A 27042-nucleotide genomic window follows, 5' to 3' on the forward strand; every position below is an offset into this window, starting at 1 on the left:
ATTATTTTCTAAAAGAAATGCTGTTTTAAACATGTTCATCTACATTAGCCTTGTAATATAATAGTTATGAACACAGGTTTTGCAGCTAGACTGCTGAGGATGGGACCCTGGCTTCATCAGTTCCTCATTTTATGACCTTGGACAAACTTCTTAACCTCTTTGAATCTCAGTTCCCTGGTTGTAAAATTGGGGGTAATAATAGATTCTACCTAATAAAACTGTTGCGAAAATGAAATGAGATTAACCATGTAAGTCATTTAGAATAGAAACCGGCACCTAACAAGTGCCCAGCAAACGTTAGCTATTATTCTTATACCATCCATTGAAGCCATTTTTTTTAATTATTTATTTTTTTTGAGATGGAGTTTTGCTCTTGTTGCCCAGGCTGGAGTGCAATGGTATGATCTTGGCTCACTGCAACCTCTGCCTCCTGGGTTCAAGCGATTCTCCTGCCTCAGCCTCCCAAGTAGCTGGGATTACAGGCATGGGCCACCACGCCCAGCTAATTTTGTATTTTTAGTAGAGACGGGCTTTCACCATGTTGATCAGGCTGGTCTCGAACTCCCGACCTCAGGTGATCCACCCATCTCGGCCTCTCAAAATGCTGGGATTACAGGCATGAGCCACTGCGCCCGGCTAAATTTTTTAATTGTTGTAAAAAAAAAAAACAAAAAACACATAACATAAAATTTACCATCTTAACCATTTTTAAGTCTATAGTTCAGTAGTCTAAGTATATTCACATTGTTGTACAACAGACCTTTAGACCTTATTTTAGAGTATAAACTAAAACTTTATACTCATTAAACAATGAGTTTCCCCTCCTCCCAGCCCCTGGCAACCATCCTTTTACTTTCTGTTTCTATGAATTCGACTGCTTTAGATACCTCCTATAAATGGAATCATACAGTATGGTTCTTTTGGTGACTGTCTTATTTCACTTAGAATAATGCCCTCAAGGCCATTCATGTCATAGCATGTAACGGGACATTTTCCCTTTTTAAAGCTGAAAAATAGGTATTGATGGAATGTATCTCAAAATCATAAGAGCTATTTATGACAAACCCACAGCCAATATCATACTGAATGTGCAAAAACTGGAAACATTCCCTTTGAAAACTGGCACAAGACAGGGATGCCCTCTCTCACCACTCCTATTCAACATAGTGTTAGAAGTTCTGGCTAGGGCAAGCAGGCAAGAGAAAGAAAAGGTATTCAGTTAGGAAACGAAGAAGTCAAATTGTCCCTGTTTGCAGATGACATGATTGTATATTTGGAAAACCCCATAGTCTCAGCCCAAAATCTTCTTAAGCTGATAAGAAACTTCAGCAAAGTCTCAGGATACAAAATTAATGTGCAAAAATCACAAGCATTCTTATACACCAGTAACAGACAAACAGAGAGCCAAATCATGAATGAACTTCCATTCACAATTGCTTCAAAGAGAATAAAATACCTAGGAATCCAACTTACAAGGGATGTAAAGGACCTCTTCAAGGAGAACTACAAACCACTGCTCAGTGAAATAAAGGAGGACATAAACAAATGGAAGAACATACCATGCTCATGGATAGGAAGAATCAATATCGTGAAAATGGCCATACTGCCCAAGGTAATTTATAGATTCAATGCCATCCCCATCAAGCTACCAATGAGTTTCTTCACAGATTTGGAAAAAACTGCTTTAAAGTTCATATGGAACTAAAAAAGAGCCTGCATCTCCAAGACAATCCTAAGTCAAAAGAACAAAGCTGGAGGCATCACGCTACCTGACTTCAAACTATACTACAAGGCTACAGTAACCAAAACAGCATGGTACTGGTACCAAAACAGAGATATAGACCAATGGAACAGAACAGAGGCCTCAGAAATAATATCACACATCTATAGCCATCTGATCTTTGATAAACCTGAGAAAAACAAGAAATGGGGAAAGGATTCCCTATTTAATAAATGGTGCTGGGATAATTGGCTAGCCATAAGTAGAAAGCTGAAACTGGATCCTTTCCTTACTCCTTATACGAAAATTAATTCAAGATGGATTAGAGACTTAAATGTTAGACCTAATACCATAAAAACCCTAGAAGAAAACCTAGGTAATATAGGCATGGGCAAGGATTTCATGTCTAAAACACCAAAAGCAATGGCAACAAAAGCCAAAATTGACAAATGGGATCTCATTAAACTAAAGAGCTTCTGCACAGCAAAAGAAACTACCATCAGAGTGAACAGGCAACCTACAGAGTGGGAGAAAATTTTTGCAATCTACTCATCTGACAAAGGGCTAATATCCAGAACCTACAAAGAACTCAAACAAATTTACAAGAAAAAAACAAACAACCCCATCAAAAAGTTGCAAGGGATATGAACAGACATTTCTTAAAAGAAGACATGCATACAGCCAACAGATACATGAAAAAATGCTTGTCATCACTGGCCATTAGAGAAATGCAAATCAAAACCACAATGAGATACCATCTCACACCAGTTAGAATGGCAATCATTAAAAAGTCAGGAAACAACAGGTGCTGGAGAGGATGTGGAGAAATAGGAACACTTTTACACTGCTGGTGGGATTGTAAACTAGTTCAACCATTATGGAAAACAGTATGGCGATTCCTCAAGGATCTAGAACTAGATGTACCATATGACCCAGCCATCCCATTACTGGGTATATACCCAAAGGATGATAAATCATGCTGTTATAAAGACACATGCACACATATGTTTACTGCGGCACTATTCACAATAGCAAAGACTTGGAATCAACCCAAATGTCCATCAGTGACAGACTGGATTAAGAAAATGTGGCACATATACACCATGAAATACTATGCAGCCATAAAAAAGGATGAGTTTGTGTCCTTTGTAGGGACATGGATGCAGCTGGAAACCATCATTCTCAGCAAACTATCGCAAGAACAGAAAACCAAACACCGCATGTTCTCACTCATAGGTGGGAACTGAACAATGAGACCACTGGACTCGGGAAGGGGAACATCACACACGGGGGCCTATCACAGGGAGGGGGGAGGTGGGAGGGATTGCATTGGGAGTTATACCTGATGTAAATGACGAGTTGATGGGTGCTGACGAGTTGATGGGTGCAGCACACCAACATGGCACAAGTATACATATGTAACAAAGCTGCACGTTATGCACATGTACCCTAGAACTTAAAGTATAATAATTTTTAAAAAAGCTGAAAAATATTCCATTGTAGGTGTACAATACCACAATATTGTTTTTCCATTTATCCATCAGTGGCCACTTAGATTGCTTCTAGCCTCCTGGCTATTGTGAATAATGCTGCTATAAACATGCGTGTACAAATATCTCTTCAAGACCCTGCATTTCATTCTTTGAATATATATCCAAAAGTGGGATTTCTCCTGACCTCGTGATCTACCTGCCTCGGCCTCCCAAAGTGCTGGGATTACAGGCCTGAGCCACCACGCCTGGCTCCCCCATTTTTTTTTTTTAACAGAGTCAAAATAATACTATGTGCATGTGCGTATATGTAACATGAAAATATGGTAGTTCTACTTTTAATTTTTTGAAGAAATGCCATACTGTTTTTCAGAGTAGTGGCATCATTTTACAATCCCACCAGTACTTCACAAGGGTTCCCATTTCTCCATATCCCTACTAACACTTTTCTTTTTTCTTTGTTTGTTTTTGATAGCTGCCATCCTCCCGGGTGCAACATGATATCTCATTGTGGTTTGAATTTGCATTTCTTTAATGATTAATGCTGTTGAGCATCTTTTCATACATGCTTCTTAGCCATTTGTATATCATCTTTGGAGAAATGTCATCTAAGTCCTTTGCCCATTTTAAAATCATGTTAGTTTTTGTTATCGTTGGGTTGTGCAAATTCTTTATATAGTCTGTATATTAACTCCTTATCAGATATATAATTTGCAGGTATTTTCTCCTGTTCTATATGCTGCCTTTTCATTCTGTTCATTGTGTTCTTTGACACCCAGAAGTTTTTGAGTGTGATATAGACCCAGTCTATTTTTCCCTTTGTTGCCTATGCTTTTGATGTCATATTCAAAAAAACCACTGCCAAAGTCAGTGTAATGAAGTTTTCCCCCTATGTTTCTTACTAGGTTTTATGGTTTTGGGTCTTACACTTAGGTCTTTAATCCATTTTAAGTTTTGTGTAAGGTGTAAAATTAGGCTTTAGCCTCATTCTTTTGCATGTCAATGTTCGGTTTTCCCAGCACCATTTATTGATGGAGCCACTTTTAAACGTCCTTTACACATTCAGAAGTTAATGTTGAGTTTGTTTGTTTTAATGTGTGTTTACAGTGTGCTGTCTAACGTTCTGAAAAAATGAGCAGAGCATGAGACTTTCTTTGTCATTTCTGAGGTTATTTGCATGATTTGTTCTGGAATCTAAAGGAAAGAAGACCATATGGTAATGTGAAAGCAGGCTTCTAGTCTATGAAGGACGAAAATAAAGACCTGGACCCATCTTTTCCTTCCATCCTCTAGAAAGAGACAAGAGGAAAGGTATTTTACCTTAGGGCAGGAGAAATTTTGGATTAGAGGATATGGAAAATATAACCAAAATAACCAATAACGGAAATATAACCAAAAGAAAGTTCTGTCAATGTGTAACTGGTAAAGTGTTCTGAAACAGCCTTCATCATTGATGTTTGCAACAGATAGGGTACCCTCTAACTGAGTTATACAACAAGGTGGAACTACACTAAGGATTTTTGTTTATGTGAATTTACTTTTCAAGGCTCTGCTTAAAAAACTGATGGAAATTTAGGTTGCTTCACAGTCTTTTCTATATCCAACAATTAGAAAATGAACAGTTTTATTAGATCTCTGCATTGCTTGATCTGTTACACAATCACTTCTATAAATATATCTCTACTTTAAAATCTTAATTTTAATTTTACATTAAAAAGAAAGGCAACATGTATTCATTACAAATGTGAAAAACACAGAAAAGCATGAAGAAGAAAGTTAAAGTCACCCACCCTTCAGTGATAGCCCTCCATCCAGAGATAGCCTTTCTTAATATTTTATTTTGTTTCCTTCAGATATGTATATAGATCATGATAGATGGTAGGCAGGTAGGTAGGTACTTGTATGTTGTATGTGTGTAAGACTTTTTTTTTTTTTTTTTTTTTTTTGAGATGGAGTCTTGCTCTGTCACCCAGGCTGGAATGCAGTGGCGCGATCTCAGCTCACTGCAAGCTTCGCCTCCTGGCTTCACGCCATTCTCCTGCCTCAGCCTCCAGAGTGGCTGGGACTACAGGCGCGCGCCACCATGCCCGGCTAATTTTTTTTTTTGTATTTTTAGTAGAGACGGGGTTTCACCATGTTAGCCAGGATGGTCTTGATCTCCTGACCTCGTGATCCACCTGCCTCGGCCTCCCAAAGTGCTGGGATTACAGGCCTGAGCCACCACGCCTGGCTCCCCCACTTTTTTTTTTTAACAGAGTCAAAATAATACTATGCGCATGTGCGTATATGTAACATGAAAATCCTTTTGTGTTGTTATAAATTCTTTGAAAACAAGATTTAATGTCTGAATTAGGATTTATAGTTTAATACTTATTCTCTTACTATTTTCTAGAAAATTTCCAATTTTTTTGATTTTATAAAACACTGATACTTGGAACTTAGTATCTGTTTGCATCCATGATTATTGCCTCCAGGCAAAACCTTAGAAGTAGAATTTTTGGATCAGAGATGAAGAAAAGAAAACTTTAAGAATCTTAATATACCTATCGAATTCTTTTCTAGAAAAATAACACTTGTTCTAGTTTATACTCTCATGTACAATACATAAAAGCTCCATCCCAGCTGGCCCTCTCAAACTCTAGATAGAAAAATGATAGGTTGAAACTAGTATCTGTTTATTTTTCATTAACTTTCACTTCCGAAAGTTAAACTTTTTTCTGATGTATGTTAATCAATTAAATTTCTTTGTCAATTTTCTGCTTAATTTTCTACTGATTTAAATTGTTTAAAAAATTAATAACAAGCTGAGTGCAGTGGCTTGTGCCTATAATCTCAACATTTTGGGAGGCTGAAGCAGGAGGATTGCTTGAGTCCAGGAGTTCAGAATCAGCCTGGGCAACACAGTGAGACACTATCTCTACAAAAAATAAAATTCAAAAATTAGCCAAAAGTGGTGGCATATGCCTGTAGTCCTAGCTACTTGGGAGGCTGAGGTGGGGGGATCACTTGAGCCCAGGAGTTCAAGGCTGCAGTGAGCTATGACTGCAACATTGCATTCCAGCCTGGGTGACAGATTGAGACCCTGTCTCTTAAAAAAAAATGTAATAATAAAACTTGATTATATATATTACCAAAAGTCCTAATCCTTTTGCATTTAATATGGAGAACTTTCTCTTTTTTTGTATTTAAAATGTTTAATCACAAGATAAAAACTGATACAAAACATCTTAAAAAGACAGGAGAAATATTCTAGTGCCCATCCTACACACACAGTATTTGACAAGCTGCTGTACTCTTTAAGAATGCCAAATTTCAGACTCATTCCTGCCCCATTCTAGAGCTAAAATCAGTCATCCTAAACAAATTCTGGCATTGCCATTTATACTGGTGAGTAGGCATCTGGATTAATCAGACCTGTTGAGCCAGATGTGTTCAGAGCTTCTTCAGCCTGCTTCTCCTCTTTTGTAAAATGGAGGTAATCATAATAATAATACTTCTCGCATCATGTGTTGTGAGAAATAAATGAGATAAAACATATGATGTGCATAATGTAGTGTGCTTGCCATAGAGTACTTAATTAATACCTAATGACAATGATCCTGTATCTGTAATGACCTGATTAATATGACTCCCACTGAGGGCCTAACCTACCCTCATCACAGCACTCAAAGGAAGGAGCTGTTGGGTAACTGGGAGGTCTGCATTATTCAAAGACAGTAGAGTCATTTTAGATTGACAGTGACTCTAGACAATTTAGATTGACAATGAGAGCTTTCACATTGATAGAGAGGTTTTATACTATCATTCTTACAGGGCATGATGCAAATATGAATAAATAGTTGCCTTTGACAGTGGAATCTAGGTCTCTTTTATTTTATATTCCTCATTTCATATTAATTCTGGAATAGCAGGAAAAGTAAAGATAAAACTCTTCATTGAGAACATGATATAACAGTTTGTGTATAACTTAAACGTAAGTACTGATACTGTAGATACGTGATCTATGTGATTCAAACTTAGGAAAATATTGCATTCAAAGAATCACATTTCAACAACCACTTTCTTCTGACACTAACTGCAAATTACAAAAGCAGTTTTATTTCTTAATGACATATCTTGGGAATCCTAGTAGTAACTCTTAACAATACTTTTCTACTTTCTGTTCTCTCCTCCCCATTTTTTTTGCACCTTTTCCAGACTCTCCAGAGCTCAATTGCTAGAGTTCCCCCGCAAGTTTCCTACCTCTTGTTTTAGCTCTCCTTCTTCTTTACCTTTATAACTCACTTTTGCTTAGTTATTTCTCTCAACTTCTGCTACCTGGGTTCTGCCCATCTCTGTCCATTCTTTAGTCTTCATCCTCAAAGTCTGGTATCTGGTCTAAAAATGGCAAAATCTCCCTGAAGTCACAGGGCAGGGTACATCCAAGTAGGCATGACCAGGCTATTATCCTCAGTATTAATTAGTCTAGCCTAGGAGAGAATGAGGGGCAGAGATTTTCAGGATGGGGAGAAATGGGAAGAAAACGATATGGGGAGTTGTGACATCCATCTCAATACAATGTTAATAATGCTTAGTCCTTCTATTGTTACAAAAATTATTAAGTCTGTAGGGTAGGTATTAACATTCTGTTTTTACAGATGAAGAAACTGTGATGTAGAAAATTAACACATTAATCTATGCAAACACAACTAATATTTTACCAATTCAAGTCTGTTTAACTTTCCTGTTGTGAATCTTCTATGTTAGATAGAAATGTTCCTCTGAGCTAAGTGTAAACAAGTTTTACTTTAAAAAAAAGTATGAACAGAAATAAAATGAGAAGTCTTGTACAATAGTGAAGGAAAACAGAAAGATATTTATAAGGAGCCAGGTGTCCCTATGATCTAACTGAACAACAAATTTCACTTTGGGCAATTTTAGTTGCCTGGCTAAGTACATGAGGCTTTAATAGCTGGATTCTAGTGAAAGTTTATTATGACAGTACCTTCTTGATCACTGAATATGAGAATGTCTTAAATTTAATAAGTGCTTTCCACAATTTATCAATGGAATTCAATGACACAAAATGTTGAGAAAGATAGTTTATATTATTTTTCAGGTATTGTTATTGCCAAGACAGTGAAGAATCTAAAATCCTACTCCACTTGAAATCATCTAGTTAGCTTGTCATAATTTTATGGATGGTGACAGAAGGCATGAGATTCCTGGGTCAGAGACAAAGAACTTTACTTCTTAGAGTAATAGTGGTAAGCAGAGTATCAGAATTTGTGAAGGTTTTCTGAGACTCAATCCCAAAGGGCAATGCAAGTGGGATATGTGACACCTGTTCATGCAATGGGCCGTGCTATGGGGAAGGAATTCTGAGCGTTATAGAAGAACCCAACTCTATAATAGGCAGTAAGCTTACCTGACAGTGAGCCCCAGAGGAAGATATTATCTTCATTGTCCTTGGCAGAAACAAACTTGCCCTTTCCTCAGAGAGAAGTATTATCTTTATCTTCCAAGGCTATTTTCTTTGCAAACATTCTTAGAGGATTGTTTAGGGGGAAAAAAAGGGCAATTTTTTTATATACTTTAAGTTCTAGGGTACCTGTGCACACGTGCAGGTTTGTTACAGAGGTATACATGTGCCATGTTGGTTTGCTGCATCCATCAACTTGTCATTTACATTACATTAGGTATTTCCATATGGATATCTTTCTTAACTCACCTCCTGCCACTTCTTGCCACCCAAACTTCCTCTTGTATAGTTTGTTCCCGCCATACTAAATGTCTTGCTGTTACACGACAAAGTAGACTCTTTTATGGCTCTTCGTTTATTCCATGCCCTCTATTTAGAAGGCCATTTTTCCACTTTCCACCTAAGAGACTCCTACTTACATTCCAAGGATTAAGTATCCCTTCCCGGAACAGACTTCTATTATTTTTGCTTGATAGCATCCATTCCACTTTCTTCCAGTAATTGCACCTTGATTTCTCTTTGGGAATTACCCTTCCCTCATTGCACACAGTTTTGATTGCACTGTAAATCAAAGTGCCTCCCCTGTCTTATCTAAGCGGTAGGCACGTGGCCCACACTGGACTTTCTCTTAGGAACCTTGAGGGAGGCAATGCAAGGACAGAAAATATTTGGAGTCAATTCATCCTACAGTAACTCTCCCTAGGAACTGTCCTTTAGTTTCTGATACCTAGATGCTCAGAACTCAGCAGTTTAGGTACTTTCTGAGGCCTGGTTCAGCTTTCTTTCTTTTATTCTTTTTCTGTCAGAAATCCATATCCTTCCAGGAAACTGATCCCTCTTTATTTTCTTTCTCTCTTTTGGCTTGTTATCTTGAAGAGGGTGCTGTTACTTGTAACTGAACAGGTGATATTAATAACTTACATTCTTCCTTCCTGCATCCCTTTCCAACTCTCTCAGAGGTCTCTGCCATCTTTCTGTGGTCCACCCCCACTCTGTACATTGCACTTTACACTATATTATAGTTATTAGTTTTCTATTTTCCCTCTCATATGTGATTCCCTGACAGGCAAGTACTGCTTTTCCTGGAATGCCTAACACAGAACCTGAGACATTTTAGACAGTCAAAACGTGGGCTTAATTTAAAATGATTATTAAACTTCACTACTCAACAGTCATTTGTCTTCCTAAAAAGTGGGAAAACATTTCAAATTCGTCGCCAAACGTCTGTGAGTATTTTAGTTTGGCTTAAATTAAAAGCAAAGTCCATCAAAGCAACTGAAATGAAATAGGCGGGTAACTCATGAACTCAGGTGTAGAACTTTTATAAGATAGAATAATACGAAACAACAGACAAGTGCCTAGCTGCCACAAAACTGTAATCTCCATCAGAAAAACAAAAAACAAAAAACAAACCAAAAAAAACTTCCAAGAATGATGCTGAAGCACATTAGAAAGAAGGGCAACTTTGTCATAGAGCTTCCTGGTGAGGTTCCTACAATTAAAAAAGCCAGTGTAAAGATGAAAGGCACAAACATAACCGGCATGCATCTTCCATTCCAAATAGAAAATCACTTTGATTATAATATATTCACAAGGAAAAACTGAGAAATCCCTTAGCTAGAAGGAAAGAAAAGTGAATATCATAACATTTTAAAGAAAAGTGAATATCCTGTTTTTAAGAAAAGTTAATATCATACGAGTTACATTATATCTTTCTGAAAATTTATTTTCTCCAGACTGAGAAAGCATTATGACTAAAGCATAGATACTAGAAAAATAATCAGTTCCGATTTTTTTCATTAATGTTGGGTACAAGCTGCTACTTCAAAAATATCTTCATCAGATTTAAATTATTGTATAACTCCATTCCCCATTTCCCAACTCCTAAAATGATGTCAATTTATCATTCTCAGGAATGCATTCTCATCATCTTAGAGGAAATTGTAATTAAATAAACCCTTGGTGAGTTCATTCCTGAGGTGAGCACAAATCCTTCTAATTCCCATGGAAATTCCCAAAAGAGTGAGAAGTGCCCGGATTGCCAGAGATCTCCTTTACAAAAGGATAGTTCGCAAACTAAGGTTATTTTTCGGAGCACTGCCTGCAAAATCGAATAATGCTAGAAATGCTTGAAGTACCAAATAGAAAAATTTGAATATGTAATTTTGCATCAATTTGTGAATGTGTCTTAGTGGAAAGCTTTACAAATCGAAACTTTATCATGGGATTTCACTTCCTTTACTTGGTCAAAGGCATACCAGTGACTGTAAATTATTTCCCATCTAGAATGCTCTTTCCTGTTCTCTTTGAAATCCTGAATCCTACAGATTCTTATGTGTTCTGGTCTATAATGCTTCCCTGTTCCCTTTGAAATCCTCAATCCTACAGATTTTTATGTATTCTTAGCCTTGTAAAATGTCAGAGGCTGTTCATTTTTTAACTCCACTATCAGCCAAGTACTTCTAATGGGGGGAAAATGTTACTTACAATTAAATTCTTTAGTTATAGCACAATTACTCATTTCCATCATTCTTAGAGCATATCAAGTATCCTCCATAAAAGAGCCCAAGAGAGAGGTCCTTTTCAGGTTTATTGTATTTGAAAAGTCACTGGTAATATAAAAATCAGAAAGGTTTTCTGAGATGGACTGGTAATTAGAGCAGCAGACGAAATGCTGGATTTCTTGAAGTCAGTTCCAGATTTGGACAGCTTCTTTGTACATCAGCCTCCATTTGACATAATGAAGAAAGACAGCACAGTGGTGCACATATATAATGATATTTCAACAGAAAAAGGGATTTCATTGCCCAGGCGGAACAAAATCAAGTGCCCCTTAATTAATGCAAGACACACGATTCCCCAATTAGGCCATTCTGGAATTTATCAAAAACATTGCTCTGTGCAAATGGTTCTTAACGTGGCTACACTTTAAAATTACCCAGGGAGAGTTAAAACAAAATAAAACCCAGTAAACCTGGTCTCCACCCCCAGGGGATCTGAGAATCTGATTCAATTGGTCTGGGATGGGATGAATCTAATATGTAGCCAGGGTTGAGGAGCTCTGTCATAGGGAATCAAATAATCAAAATGATAGTAAAGGCACAAAACTCACATTATGGAGACATTTATCTTTAATTACCCTAAAGCATGCAAGACCTATGAGTACTAAAAAAGCAATATTTTCCTAACCTACCACATCAGGACCAGTGGAGTATAATTCAATTTTTGGGAATTAGAAAGCTGCTTCCAAAAATTACTGGTCTCTGTGATCAATTCTCTAGTCAATTTGATTCTTTTTATTAAAACAATGGGAAAGGTTTATTGATGTTTTATCTTAGATTTTTCCTGGGTAGGAATAATAATTCTGTAACTACAAGAGTCATCCAATTCCATGTTTTAATGACAAGCATGGTGGCATTTATGCTTTTATAGCCTGGAATGGCTTTTTTTTGTTTGTTTGCTTCCTGAGAATTTAATGAAAGCTGAGTATGTATATACATACATAATTTTATGTAGAATTTCAGTGGGTTCACAAATCACCCACAATTCCCTGAGAGTTCACAGATTCCAGGTTAAGAAGTCCTGCTTTACAGACTTCTCCATAAGTTATTGGTCATGAGTGATAAAAGATGAAAAGGAGAAAGGGCAATAAATGAAACTAGAGGTGTAGCAGTTAGGACCTGGAAATTCCCAAAGTAGTCTAGGACAGTGCTTCCCAATTAACGTGTCTAAGAGACACTGAGGAGCTGGTTAAACAGCCAGTAGGTCTGCAATGGCCTGAGATTCTGCATTTCTAACAAGGGGCTGGTCCATTGATCAGACTTGCAGCAGCAACGTACTTAAAATGATGTCATCAACTGCACTGGCTTCTCCTAGCACAAGAGAACATAAATGTACAAATATTTCCGCCTTTCTTAAAAACTCAGCACTGTATATAATATATGCTATTTCTCCCAACAAAAAAGGATAAAGAAGATGGTAAACTTTAATTCTTTATTTTCAATGGTCTCAGAACTTCCATGGTTAGAACTGTTAAATTCAATAGTGTTTCTTTTCATGGAACCAAACATTATCAATTCAATGGAAGTAATTTTTTAAATCCTAAAAACAACAACACAAAACAAAACAAAAAACTTCCCCTGGGTAATGTTGCTCAGGAAGAAAAGAAATTCCATTATGTAGTACATTGTGATTTTTAAACCACTTTTGTCTGGAAAAGAATTACACTTCAAACCCAGTTGTGAACCTGAAACCAGCTTTTCTAAACCAGAAAATAAAACGGAGCCCATTGAGCTATGTGATTCTCCAGGTTATTAGAGACAAGAGATGCAGGCCCTCTCTTGTCACACACAAAGGTGCCAGAGGGTTGGCTGCTCACAACCACCTTTGGGTTTTAGTTACAATAATTTTCTTTTAAACAGTATTCTTTTTTATGATTAGAAAAGTAGTAAGAATAATAAACAAGAGCAATACATGTTATTGTTTTAAAATCTAGAAAGCCGGCCGGGCGCGGTGGCTCAAGCCTGTAATCCCAGCACTTTGGGAGGCTGAGGCGGGTGGATCACGAGGTCAGGAAATCGAGACCATCCTGGCTAACATTGTGAAACCCCGTCTCTACTAAAAATACAAAAAAAAACTAGCCGGGCATGGTGGCGGGCGCCTGTAGTCCCAGCTACTCGGAGGCTGAGGCGGGAGAATGGCGTGAACCCAGGAGGCGGAGCTTGCAGTGAGCCGAGATCCCGCCACTGCACTCCAGCTTGGGCGACACAGTGAGACTCCGTCTCCAAAAAAAAAAAAAAAAAAATCTAGAAAGCCTTCAAAGATAAAAAGAATACAAAAAAAACCATAATTCCAAAACTGTTTGTTGAAAACCTACCTATACATTCCTCTATCCTCTACCTCTGTTTTTCCAATGCCTCTTTTTTTTTTTTTTTGAGACAGAGTCTCACGCTGTTGCCCAGGCTGGAGTGCAGTGGCACAAACTTGGCTCACTGCAACCTCCCCTCCCGCGTTCAAGCGATTCTCCTGTTTCAGCCTCCCAAGTAGTTGGTGTGCGCCACCGGGCCCTGCTAATTTTTGTATTTTTAGTAGACATGGGGTTTTATCGTGTTGGCTAGACTGCTCTCGAACTCCTAACCTCAGGTGATCCACCTGCCTCAGCCTCCCAAGGTGCTGCAATTACAGGCATGAGCCACCGTGCCCAGCCTCAATGCATTTTAAAAAATAAATAGAATCCTCTAGTACACAAAGTATTGCAGCATGCTTTTTCCTCCTTAGTACATACAAGGATGTAGAAGGATCTGGTAAATGGCCTTGACGGAGGGATGTTCGTGAGCAGCACAAGGTCATCCCAAGAATAGCGCAAGCCCTTTGTGAAACTACTTGCATTTTATCTCTGCTTTAAGTGTTTGTGCAGTTTTATTTAACTGTCGAACAAGTATATTTTATTTTGGATGTGGAAAGAAAATTCAGACTAACAAATCTATATCCACAAATGGAAATAAGATAAGGCGAAGAGGGTTAGTTACACCCTTGTAAACTTAAAGAGACAATCATGGAATATCATTCTTGTGCACACTGGGATTAATTAATCTCCCTCTTTTGGTTTCTGCACAGTGAAGGAAGTGCAGAGAATGGCTATCAAAAGAGAAATGCTAAAACTTCAAGGTGAATTTCATCAGAATCAAACCTTAAGGAAAGGACATAATTCCTTAAACTGAGCAACTCTCAGAGATGGATTTAGTAGAGGAAAGTGCTATTTTTTCCTGCCTCTCCACATAATTCCAGAGTTAGAGATTGATATAATAGTAAGAGCAAACTGAAAGAAACTGAGAAAAATAACTAAAGATTTGTCTCCTTAAATTTATGAAATAAAAGGAGAAAAATGCTGAATTAATAGATTAACTAATTGAACAAAATTTATTGAGCCCCTATTACATTCCAGGCACTGTGCTAATTATTGGGAATGAGAAATTCCCATGAAGATAAGGCTGCTGTTCTCTAGTAGCTTACACACCACAGTGGAGGAGGTAGAGATGGGCAATAAACAAGTAAATGAATGAGATAATCGTGCTGCTATAAGAAAAGAGTAACTTGAAGGTCAAGGGACTAACTTGGAAAAGATCTCCCAGGGAAGGGGTATTGAGTGACAAGAAGAAGCTGATCTGGAAACCAGAGCCAAGAAGAGGAATGAAGACGTGTAACAACCTTAAGACTGAAATGAGCTTGGTATGTGTCAGGAACAGAAAAATCCCTATGGCTGGAGAGTGTTGAACATGATGGAAAGAAGACGGAAAGGTGTCTCAAAGGAAGACAGACCTAGATCATGTAGGACCTTGGAAGCCAGGGCTGAGAATTTGGATACAGTGCCAAAAGTGCCTGTGGCAGTTTTTTAATGCATAAAAGGGCCATGATCTGATCTACAGTTTTAAAGTATCTCTCTGGCTACCCTAAAGAGAATACATGGTTATGGAGCACTAGTGGAATCAGGAGGACCCAACAGGAGGTTATACCAATAGTCCAGACAAGAAATGAGGGTGGCTTGGATCATGATCAGGATGGTAACTGTATAAACAGAGAGAAAGGAGAGACTGGGATATTTTTCAAGCCAACAGGGATTTGCTGATGAATTGATTAATTTGAGTAATAAGAAAAAGATTTGAGGGCTGAACAATTGGGGGAATGGTGTGGTCCTTTATTGGAATAGGAAAGGCTTTGGAGAAAATAGGTTGCAAAGAGGCCTAAAATTTGATATATCAATTGGATATCCAAAACTCAAATCAAGTAGAGTTGGATTTAGATAGGGATGCAAGGAGATACAGGTTTATTAAGTATTGGTGAGAAGATTCTATATTATATTTCTTTAAATTTTACTCCAATTGTAACACCTTCAAAATTTTCAGTATTAGAAATACTGGTTAATGTTTATTATTAGAATAAATAATTATACTATTCTTTTAATAAAGTAACAATAAAATTCACACTCTTTTTTTTCCTAAGTAGCTAAGCATTAACCCCAGCTTACACAGTGATGTACTTGCTTATTGATACATAACTAAAGGTTTAGAATTAGCCCAGCACCTCCTGGCAGGGTTGATGAGCAATCACTGTCATTATTTTTTTGATCCCTGGATAACTTAGGAAAGTTCCCCATCGCTTAGAGTTTCCATTATCTTTTTCATCATTATTTTAGAGTTTCAAAGTGTCATCAGAGAATAGATATAAAAATAAATTAAAGCGGACTTTAAAACTCTAATTGAAATAGAGATGGGAAACCAAAGTTCTCCTTTTCATCCACCTAGAAGACAGAAGACAATTTGAAAATAGTTCCACTTTGATACCATTGTGTATCAAAGAAGCAGCTAAAGGTACCATTTTGAAACTCATTGGGAATGAAAAAAATTTCAACTAAATAGTAGAATTAATAATGGTTTTCATTATGAATATTTTTTGAAATTGAGTTTCATTATAAAACATTAGAGTCATTTCATGTCTACTTTTTTATAGCCAAACTTGTATGTAAACATACTTCAGAATAAACTTAGAAGAACTACTCCCAGGTTGCTAAAAATGCCCAGGCTGCCCCCATGAGAGAACTAAAGCAAATTATATAGAAGGGAACTTGAGATTTTCCATATTCATGTATAATTGTCTAAAACAGAAAAGCTGCCAAGTCAAGAAGAAAAAAAATGAAGCACATGAAAACAAATCTAACGTAACACATTAATTACAACTCTTTTGCATGTACAACATAGCTATTTAGAGAAAATAGGTGTGCCCTAAGCAAAACTATGGAAAGTTGTCTTGGGCTGCCCAGCATCTCATATTTAATACTAGTCTAGTCTTGTCCTAGACATGACCCCTTTAAATGGATCCACATACATCCTAATGTTGCCTCCTGACTGGTTGGTCTTTCAGGTCAAAGTTGATGCAGAACCACGGTCAGTGGTAAAGGAGATATCAATACCAGATAGCAAATGCTTCAGTAATTACAATATTGAGAATCTCATGCTAAGAGACATATATGTGATCAAGATGGCTTTTCAGAACCTTCCTGATCATTCCTCCAGGATGCTGCCCCCAAACTGAGTAACATGCTTCCTCCTACAAACAGCAGGAAGAGTCCAGGTTTCTCAGCCCAACATTCAATGTCCTGTATAATTTTCCTCTCTCCAGTTGATATCTTCAGCCTCTCCTCCCATCCACTCCTACACAGAACCTCTACTCCAAACTCTTTCTCTGTCCCAGAAGAGAATGTGAATTCTCGCCTCCAGGTTTTTTTCTTTTCAATCAGTGAGAATCTCACCTAAGGCGTGAAGCTCACCCTTCTCTCTGCCCAGTCTCAAGTCTTCATGGAGCCTGGCCTGACATCCCAGCTTGCTGAGACCTTTCCTTCTCTAGTATAGAGGCTGTATCACCGGCAACATGCCTTGTTACAAATAACTGTATGACATTTCTTTCAACAGACTCCCAAATCTCAGTATTCACATACCCTTCACTATTTTTTCCCATATTCACATACTACCTGTTATGTTTTGGTCTTTATCGTTTTGTTGAAACCAATTCTCACATTTTTACTTACATTTAATTTTATAGGAAATTTTAGATCATGACCATAATGGAAAGTCAATAACATTTGACATAAATTGAAAATAATTGTAAATATAACCATTAATATAAACATGTTTGTCTGTGTAAGCCGGGCATAGTGATTCATGCCTGTAATCCCAGCCCTTTGGGAGGCTGAGGTCAGAAGTTCAAGACCAGCCTGGCCAAATGATGAAATCGCATCTCTACTAAAAACACAAAAATTAGTCGAGTGCGGTGCCATGCACCTGTAATCTCAGCTACTTGGGAGGCTGAGGCAGGAGAATTTCTTGATCCCAGGAGGCAGAAGTTGTAGTGAGCCAAGATCACACTACTGCACACCAGCCTGGGTGACAGAGTGAGACTCTGTCTCAAAAAAAAAAAAAAAAGTTTGTCTATGCCTACTACCTAAAATTATCTCACATACCTCAGTTCGGGAAATGCTACTTTTAAGTTGTCATCTCATATTGCAATTTAAGCCTTGCATCAGTAACTTATTATTGTGTATATCTATTTCTCCGAATATACTGTAACTTCCTAAAGAAGGTTATATATTATACTTCACATTCCACCGTGTTTTCAGTCCAGTGTGTTGCACTTGGTAGGCATTAAATAAATATTTGTTCAGTGAATAAATGTCCACAAATGTATCAATATCCCTAGTCACAATTTATAGTTATACAATCAGTAAAATGAAAATACTCAAACTTAATAAGCCCATTTATTTATATAATGAAATTATACAGTACACTATCATGGATATAAAATATATTATAAATAAAGGAAAACTACATCGCTATTAACAGGAACAGTGCTAATCACATGAGATTCTGGATTTTAAAATTTTAAAGTGATAGCTCTAGATTTTATGAGAGTAATAAACAGGAATAGATCCAATAGTTAACTGATATGCCTTGCTTTAGACAAACCAAATAAATTAAAATCCAAGCATACATGAAAGATAAATTAGGGCCAGATAAGTTACATTGCAAAATAAATTCAGAGTAGTGGCCATTTGAACAACAAATCCTAACAACATTTTAAATGCAGCTTGACTCCTATTTCAGGAATATATTTATTAGACAAATTAAAGCGTGCTTTATCATAAAAACAAACACAAGTAACACAGGGGGAGATAATAAAAAGCTAAAGAAAAAAATCTCAAAAAAATCTCAGAAATTTTCTGATTTGAACTGGAAGTTTGGTTAATACTGTATCCAAATGCCATTTAAAAAAAAAAAAAAAACATTCTGAACTGTTACTTCCCAAAGATCAAAGTTTTAATTTTCAAAAGAAAAGTTGCCAAGAAGAATTTTTAAGACAAAGTAAATAGAGAAACTAGTTGAGATGGTGGGAATTATTCCAGATCCCTGTGCCTTCTGTAGGAAAAATAAATAAAATCTGGCAGTCAATAGGCTTTCTGTTATCTATGTCCTTTAACTATTTCAGAGAGAGAAAAATAAGAAACTAAAATCTACTGCTTCCAAATGATTAAATATCTTCCACTAAATTTATAAAGGTTCCTCCTCAGACAATTTCTTCACTCATTCCCTCAAAACACCAATATTTCCGTATCTTCAGGATGAGCTCTATACAGATTCCAGAGGAAACCTCAACGAGAAACAGACCTAAGTGTGTGCTAGTGTAACTTTGCATTCCACATACCCCCAAATAAGCATTACGATATGGTGACCTACCCTCCTCCATGGAGAATTATGAGATATCAGAGCAGGAGCAGATCTTTAAAGTCTTCTACTATAATTCCTTTGAGTATATGAAAAATGACTCCAAGGAAAAGTTATTTTCCCAACTTACAAAGATAAACTCAAGTCCAGTGAAGTGAATAGGCCCACTCCTTGCCTGCACCCAGCCACAGTTCAGCTACCCAAGTACTACTCTCCCCTGGTCCACTTGCAAGGTGAGAGAGCAGATCCAGAGAAACTCCCAACCCATTCTTTCCCTATTCTCTGCTTCTCTCTTGAAATCTGTTTGCAGAAATATGATATCTGAAAATAGCTCTTATCCTAGAGCACAAGTATAGGGCAGCTTTCCAGAGAGTATCTAGAAAGCCACAAATAAAACTTGAGGATGGGGTAGGGTGGCTGCTTGAGAACTGGAGCCATTTTGTAACCCAAGCTTGAGATGTTTCCAGTGGCCTCCACCATCCAGCTGCACCCCTTCAGACTGGGTTAGGTGCTGGGGAAGTACTCTGCTTTACTCTACCACAGCATGCCTTTCACTGAACTGTCATCGTGAGTGGATTCAGCAAGGGAGGCCCTGAGTCTTACCCATCTTCTTATCTCCAGTGCCTAGCACAATGCCTGGTATAGAAAGATCCTCAATAATGGCTGTTTTTTAAAATTACTGTATATTATTTAATTTATATTATTTTCCAAGTGATACACACAAATAACTTGAAAAAGTCAAATAATCAACGGGATTTATTTTATTTCTGTTTTGTTTGGTTGGTTGGTTTTTTACTGAGACAGGGTCTTGCTCTGTCACAGAGGCTGGAGTGCAGTGGCGCCATCTCAGCTCAGTGCAACCTCAAGATTTATTTTTAAAAGAAGCGTTACCTTCTATCCATCAATCCCCCAAATATATAATACGCATATCTATTTCTCCGAGTTAATCATATTAAACTTTTAGCTATTTAGTTGATTGTGTATTTAGTACTTAACTCTATTATTTTTTCTTTCCAACTTTTATTTTAGGTTCAGGGGCTACATATGCAGGTTTGCTACATGGGTAAATTGCATGTCACAGGGATTTGTTGTACCGGTTATTTCATCACCCAGGTAATGAGCACACTGCCTGATAGGTAGTTTTTTGATCTTCACCTTTCTCCAACCCTTCACCCTCAAATAGGCTCTAGTGCCTATTGTTCCCTTCTTGTGTCCATGTGTTCTCAATGCTTAGCTTCTACTTAAAAGTGAGAACATGTGGTATTTGGTTTTCTGTTCCTGTGTTAATTTGCTTAGGATAATAGATTCCAGCTCCATCCATGTTGCTGCAAATGACACAATCTCATTTTTTTAAGGCTGCATCGTATTCCATGGTGTATATGAACCACATTTTCTTTATCCAGTCCATCACTCATGGACATTTAAGTTGATTCTGTATCTTTGCTATTGTGACTAGTGCTGAGATGAACATGCATGTGTATGTGTCTTTATGGTAAAATGATTTCTATTCCTTTGGGTATATACCCAGTAATAGGGTTGCAGGGTCAAATGCTGGTTCTAAGTTCTTTGAGAAATCTCCAAACTGCTTTCCTTAATGGCTGAACTAATTTACATTCCCACCAGCAGTGTATAAGTGTTCCTTTTTCTCTGCAACCTCACCAGCACTCGTTATTTTTTGATGTTTTAAGAGGAGCTATTCTGAGTGGTGTGAGACGGTATCACATTGTGGTTTTGATTTGCATTTCTAATGATTAGTGTTGCTGAGCTTTTTTTCATATGCTTGCTGGCCATGTGTATGTCTTCTTTTGAGAAGTGTCTGTTCAGGTACTTTGCCCATTTTTTAATGGTATTGTTTGCTTTTTGCTTGCTAATTTGTTTAAGTTCCTTAAAGATTCTGCAAATTAGGTCTTTGTCAGATGCATAGTTTGCAAATATTTTCTCCCATCCTGTAGATTGTCTGTTTACTCTGTTGATAGTTTCTTTTGCTGTGGAGAAGCTCTGTAATTAGTTCCCACTTGTCAATTTTTCTGTTGCAATTGCTTTTGGAGTCTTGGTCATAAAATCTTTGTCAAGATCTATGTCCAGAATAGTATTTCCTAGGTTTTTTTCTAGGGATTTTATAGTTTTAAGTTTTACATTTAACTTTTTAATCCATCTTGAGTTGATTTTTATATATGGTGAAATGAAGGGGTCCAGTTTCATTCTTCTGCATATGGTTAACCAGTTATTCCAGCACCATTTATTGAATAGACAGTCCTTTCCCCATTGCCTGTTCTTGACAACTTTGTCAAAGATCAGATAGTTGTAGGTGTGTGGCTTTAATTCTGTGTTCTCTAACCTGTTCCATTGGTTTATTTGTCTCTCTTTGTATCAGTACCATGCTGTTTTGGTTATGTAGCCTTGTCATATAGACTGAAGTCAGGTAGTGTGATGCCTCCAGCTTTGTTCTTTTTGCTTAGTATTGCTTTGGTTATTTGGGGTCATTTTGGTTCCATATGAATTTTAAAATAGTTTTTTCTAATTCTGTGAAAAATGTAATTGGTAGTTTGATAGGAATAGCATTGAATCTGTAAACTGCTTTGAGCAGTATAGCCATTTTAATGATTGATTCTTCCAATCCATAAGCATGGAATGTTTTTCCATTTGTATTTGTTGTTTCTGATTTTTTTCAGCAGAGTTTTGAAATTCACATTGCAGAGATCTTTTACCTTCCTAGACAGCTGTATTCCTAGGTGTTTTATTTTCTGTGTGGCTATTGTTAATGACCTTGTGTTCTTGATTTGGCTCTCAGTTTGGACATTGCTGGTGTATAGAAATGTTACTGATTTTTGTACATTGATTTTGTATCCTGAAACTTGGCTGAAGTTGTTTATCAGACCTAGGAGCTCTGGAGCAGAGAGTATGGGATTTTCTAGGTATAAAATCATATCATCTGGGAAAAGAAATAGTTTGACTTCCTCTCTTCCTATTTGGATGTCTTTTATTTCTTTCTCGTGTCTGATTGCTTTGGCTGAGACTTCCAGTACTATGATGAATAGGAGTAATGAGAGTGGACATTCCTGTCTTGTTCTAGTTCTCAAGGGGAATACTTCCAGTTTTTGCTCATTTAGTATGATGTTGGCTGTGGGTTTGTCATAGATGGCTCTTATTATTTTGAAGTATGTTCCTTCAATGCCTAGTTTATAGAGGTGGTTTTTTTTTTTTAACATGAAGGGATGTTCAATTTTATTGGAAGCCTTTTCTGTGTCTGTAAGATGATCTGGTGGTTTTGTTTTTAATTCTGCTGATGTGATGAATCACATTTATTGATGTGCACACGTTGAACCAACCTTGCATTCCAGAAATAAAGCCTACTTGGTCATAGTGGATTAGCTTTTTGATATACTGCTAGATTCAGTTTGCTAGTATTTTGTTGAGAATTTTTGTATTTATGTTCATCAGGGATGTATGCCTGAAGTTTTCTTTTTTTCTTGTGTCTCTGTAAGGTTTTTGTAACAGAATGACACTGACCTCATAGAATGAGTTAGGAAGGAGTTCTTCTTCTCAGTTTTTTGGAATAGTTTCAGTAGAATTGGTACCAGCTCTTCTTTATACATCTGGTAAAATTTGGCTGTGAATCCATCTAATTCAAGGTTTTTTCTGGTTGGTAGGCTTTTATTACTGGTTCAGTTTTGGAACACATTATCAGTCTGTTCAGGGTTTCAATTGTTTACTGGTTCCTTCCTGTATGTTTCTAGGAATTTATCCATTTCTCCTAGGTTTCTAGTTTGTGTGTCTAGAGATGTTTGTAATAGTCTCTGAGGGTTTTTGTGTTTCTATGGGGTTGGTAGTAATGTCTCCTTTGTCATTTCTTTTTTCTTTTCTTTTTTTGACTCTCCCTGTGTTGCCCAGCCTTGAGTACAGTGGCATGATCTTGGCTCACTGCAACCTTTGCCTCCTGGGTTCAAGAGATTCTCCTGCCTCAACTTCCCAAGTAGTTGGGATTACAAGCATGTACCACCAAACCCAACTAATTTTTTATAGTTTTAGTAGAGACAGGGTTTTGCCATGTTGTCTAGGCTGCTCTTGAACTCCTGTCCTCAGGTGATCCACCCACCTCGGCCTCCCAAAGTGTTGGGATTACAGGTGTGAGTGACCATGCCCAGCCTCCTTTGTCACTTCTGATTGTGTTTATAATAAAGGTTTTTTGATTGAATGAAGGAATGATTGAATAAATGTTAATTTCCAATATCTGCCTCACAGGATTGTTGCAAGCTTAAAGCACCTAGTATAGACTGACAGTAGTAAGTATTGAATAAACCTTAGCCTCTAAAATCTGGCCCCAATCTACTATCTCTCCAGGGCCCATTCCCACACAAGCACCTATTCCCACACAAGCACCTCTTCTATATGTGTGTCAAACTATACTAGTCACTTTCTCTAATTTATTAGATGTACTAGGTGCTGGGCATTGTGCTAAGCAGTTTATCTGCATTTATCAGCTAATTCCCACAACAACTGTAGAAGCTAGGTACTGTTATTATTTCCATATTGGATGTAAATTCCATGATGACAAATGTATTTTTGCTTATTTTATTGAATAATTGAATAAACAAATGAATAAATGAATACCAATTTCATGAATGCAGAAATTGAGTCTGAGAGAGATTCAGCAATTAGTCCAACATCACACAGATAATAAATTATAATTCAAGCCACAATCTGATTGATTTCAATATCGATGCTTTTAATCACTTTCTCATACCCTCTCAACTGGGAGAGTGGTGATTAGGTGATTCTCAGATGAGGTGCTAATTCTTATTTATCCCCTACACCTTGGTAACAAGGTAACAAAGACAAAAAATAAAAATAAAAAAACCAGACTGTATTTATTCTGACTCTAAACTGTAAAATATTATTTTTTCTCCTAATAAATCAAGGTTTATCAATGTAAATATTTATTTTTATGTCAACACCAATTAGTCTTCCCTGTGGTTCTCAAAGCAATAAAATAATTTGTTCAGGCAACGCCAGTTAAAAAGACAAATATTTCTCCTTTTTAGTAGATTTGTATTGATTCCTATTTTATCTAGATCACAGAAATTATGCTAAGGTAGAAATTGTTTTTTCTATAGTAAACTAAAGAAAATTTATAATTCTGATGCTCTCCTAAGTGATGCTCACTAGTTGAGAAGGTAACAAAGAACTACTATATACAATTCCAAATAAACTGAAGCTTAAATAACTATTTTAAAAAGCAAACAATTCAGGTGAAAATACTCGTATGCAGTCAAATAAATTCCTATAGGATGAACCAATTTTTCCATTATTAAAAACTCTCAACAAACATATGAAAAAAAAGCTCACCATTACTAGCGAAATGCAAATCAAAACCACAATGAAATACCATCTCACACCAGTTAGAATGGCAGTTATTTAAAAGTCAGAAAACAACAGATGCTGGTGAGGCTGTGGAGAAATAGGAACACTTTTACACTGTTGGTGGGAGTGTGAATTAGTTCAACCATTGTGTAAGACAGTGTGGTGATTCCTCAAAGATCTAGAACCAGAAATATCATTTGACCCGGCAATCCCATTACTGGGTATATGCCCAAAGGATTATAAATCATTCTACTATAAGAACACATGCACCTGTATGTTTATTGCAACACTATTAACAATAGCAAAGACTTGGAACCAACCCAAATCCCTATAAACGATAGACTCGATAAAGAAAATGTGGTACATATACACCATGGAATACTATGCAACCATAAAAAACAATGAGTTCATGTCCTTTGCAGGGACATGAATGAAGCTGGAAGCCATCATTCTCAGCAAACTAACACAGGAACAGAAAGCCAAACACTGCATGTTCTCACTCTAAGTGGGAGTTGAACAATGAGAACACAGGGACACAGGGAGAGGAATATCACACACTGGTTCCTGTCAGGAGTTCGGAGGCAAGGGGAGGGATAGCATTAGGAGAAATACCTAATGCATGCGGGGCTTAAAACCTAGATGATGGGTTGATAGGTGCAGCAAACCACCATGGCACATGTATACCTATGTAACAAACCTGCACATTCTGCACATGTATCCTAGAACTTAAAGTAAAATAAAATAAAATAAACCTATCCAGTGTTTGCATTATACCCATAATTTCACTGTTAATGTTGATATAGGTTTAAACACTCAGTGTTTCATGGGCACTATATTGTGAAGCTGTACTAATAGAAATCAAGGAACAGAGATGTGCCCTGTAATATATGATACTGAAACCTATGATTCCTATATGCGCAAAATTTTATGTAAAGAAAAAAATGTAAGTAAGCCTCTCCCTATAAATGTTCATTATTATCAACAAATCTTAGTGACTAAAAGAGGGGTTTGCAACTAATTATGTCAGTACTAATCTTGTAAGTAGCCATTCTCCCCCACAAATCATGCCAGTGGACAGTAAAGAATGCTGATTTTATGTTTTTAACTATATATTTCACTACTTTGTATCTCCTAGGGAATAAATGGGCATTAAAAACGCATATAACCATGCAGACTAGTCATTCTAAAGATTTTATTTCCAAGTAAATATTTTTGAATATCTACTATGCATTTGGCATTCTGCTAATTACTGGACATACAATGTTGAAAAAAAATTGACCTCTGCTTTCACGTTTATGCTCAGAAGGGAAGTTATTAATGACATTTCAATCCAAGAAACATTTATTGAATGGTATTATATGGGGAACTTTAATGAACATTAGTGACTTTCAATGAATTCTGGACTAAAGGAATTGAATAAGCAAAGATAACGAGCCGGGAATATGCATTTCGAGTACCGTAAATGGCAAAAATTCCAACGTAAATCAAGCTTGAAACATATGCGCAATTTGTCTAGAGACTCGAGAAGTAGTTGAGACTCAATCCTGAAACCATTCAAACGCCATGTTAAAAAGGTTTGGTTTTATGCTAGAAGCAATAGAGAGCTGTCAAATATTTAAACTGACACGTTAACATTAGGACTGTAAAAATGTAATTCTAGCAATAGTAGTTCATAGAGAGAGCAAGAATGAAGAATGCAGAAATATAAACTCTCATTTTTAAAGTTTATAGATCCAAGAGTCATTTCTAGGTCACATCGATAGACTTTGACTCTATCTGATTAGTTACATATAGGCATGAGATTAGAGGGAGGAGCAGAATCAAGGATGATGCCAATGCCTCTAGCCAAGTAGTTGAAAAACTGACCAACACAGAAAACTCAAGAGGATGATGAAACTCAGGGCACAAGCAGAGGAAGTTAGTGAGTTTGATTCAGGGTATGTAGCATTTGAGAAGCCAGCAGAAGATCCAAACAGAAATGACCTGTGGAGCCTTGGAGCTTCAAAAGTCAAATAAGTCTAGTGACCTAGGTTTAGCCTAAAAGTGTTAGCTGAAATCATGTACACTAATGAGACTCCCAAGGGATAGAGTGTAGAACAGAAGGGAAAGCAGAAGACAGCAACTTTGGAGACACCACCACTTCAAGATAAAAGAAGGTAAAAGAAGTGAACCATGGGAGATACAACAGGGGAAGACTGAGGCAGGCAGTGGACCAGAGTCTTACAGCATGGAGTCATGGCAGTCAGGGGAGGAGTTCCAGGAAGGAGGGCTATCAGCACCGTCAACTGCTTCAGAGAGATTAAAAGGATGACCATGATAACTTGATATCTGGGGATCATTATTTATTGAAGCAAATGTAGTTACCATTGTTTGATTAAAATAGTCATCTGGGGATATCCATTCACACTTGAGTAATAAAGCTGTGAGAGAGATACAAGTCCCTGGATTCTATAGGATTAAGAAGCTGCATAACAAGTAAACCCTACCTCTTCATGTTCCAACAAACATTGCTGTATAGAAAAACTACCCATTAGCAAGGCCTTAGGCAACTCACAAGACAGCAGCTATGCATGTGAACCTTGAGCCGGCTATTTCATAACAATACAAAAATAGTTACCAGCCACCTACAGTATATTTACTTTTCCTTTTCTTTTCATATTGATTTTCTCCCATACAAACTACTCATGAAGTAGGAAGGAGAAGTCAGTAGTTTACATATATGGATATTAGAACTCATGA

General features: G+C 37.1%; 1 protein-coding gene across 8 annotated transcripts in view; it reads right to left on the reverse strand.

Annotated features, from left to right (window-relative positions):
• LOC105483169 (phosphodiesterase 11A) overlaps window positions 1–27042 on the reverse strand; it is a 510053-nt gene that overhangs the window by 347768 nt on the left and 135243 nt on the right. Inside the window, exon 1 of one of the 8 annotated variants that reach the window (XM_071072994.1) lies at window positions 18955–19222. The exons of the other annotated variants lie outside the window; for them this stretch is intronic. The gene's annotated coding sequence lies outside the window, so the exon portion shown is untranslated. Of the gene's footprint in view, window positions 1–18954; window positions 19223–27042 lie in introns of those variants that run through there. 8 annotated transcript variants of the gene reach the window in all.

Source organism: Macaca nemestrina, chromosome 11 (assembly GCF_043159975.1).
Source record: "Macaca nemestrina isolate mMacNem1 chromosome 11, mMacNem.hap1, whole genome shotgun sequence".
In the NCBI taxonomy this organism is placed as follows: domain Eukaryota; kingdom Metazoa; phylum Chordata; class Mammalia; order Primates; family Cercopithecidae; genus Macaca; species Macaca nemestrina.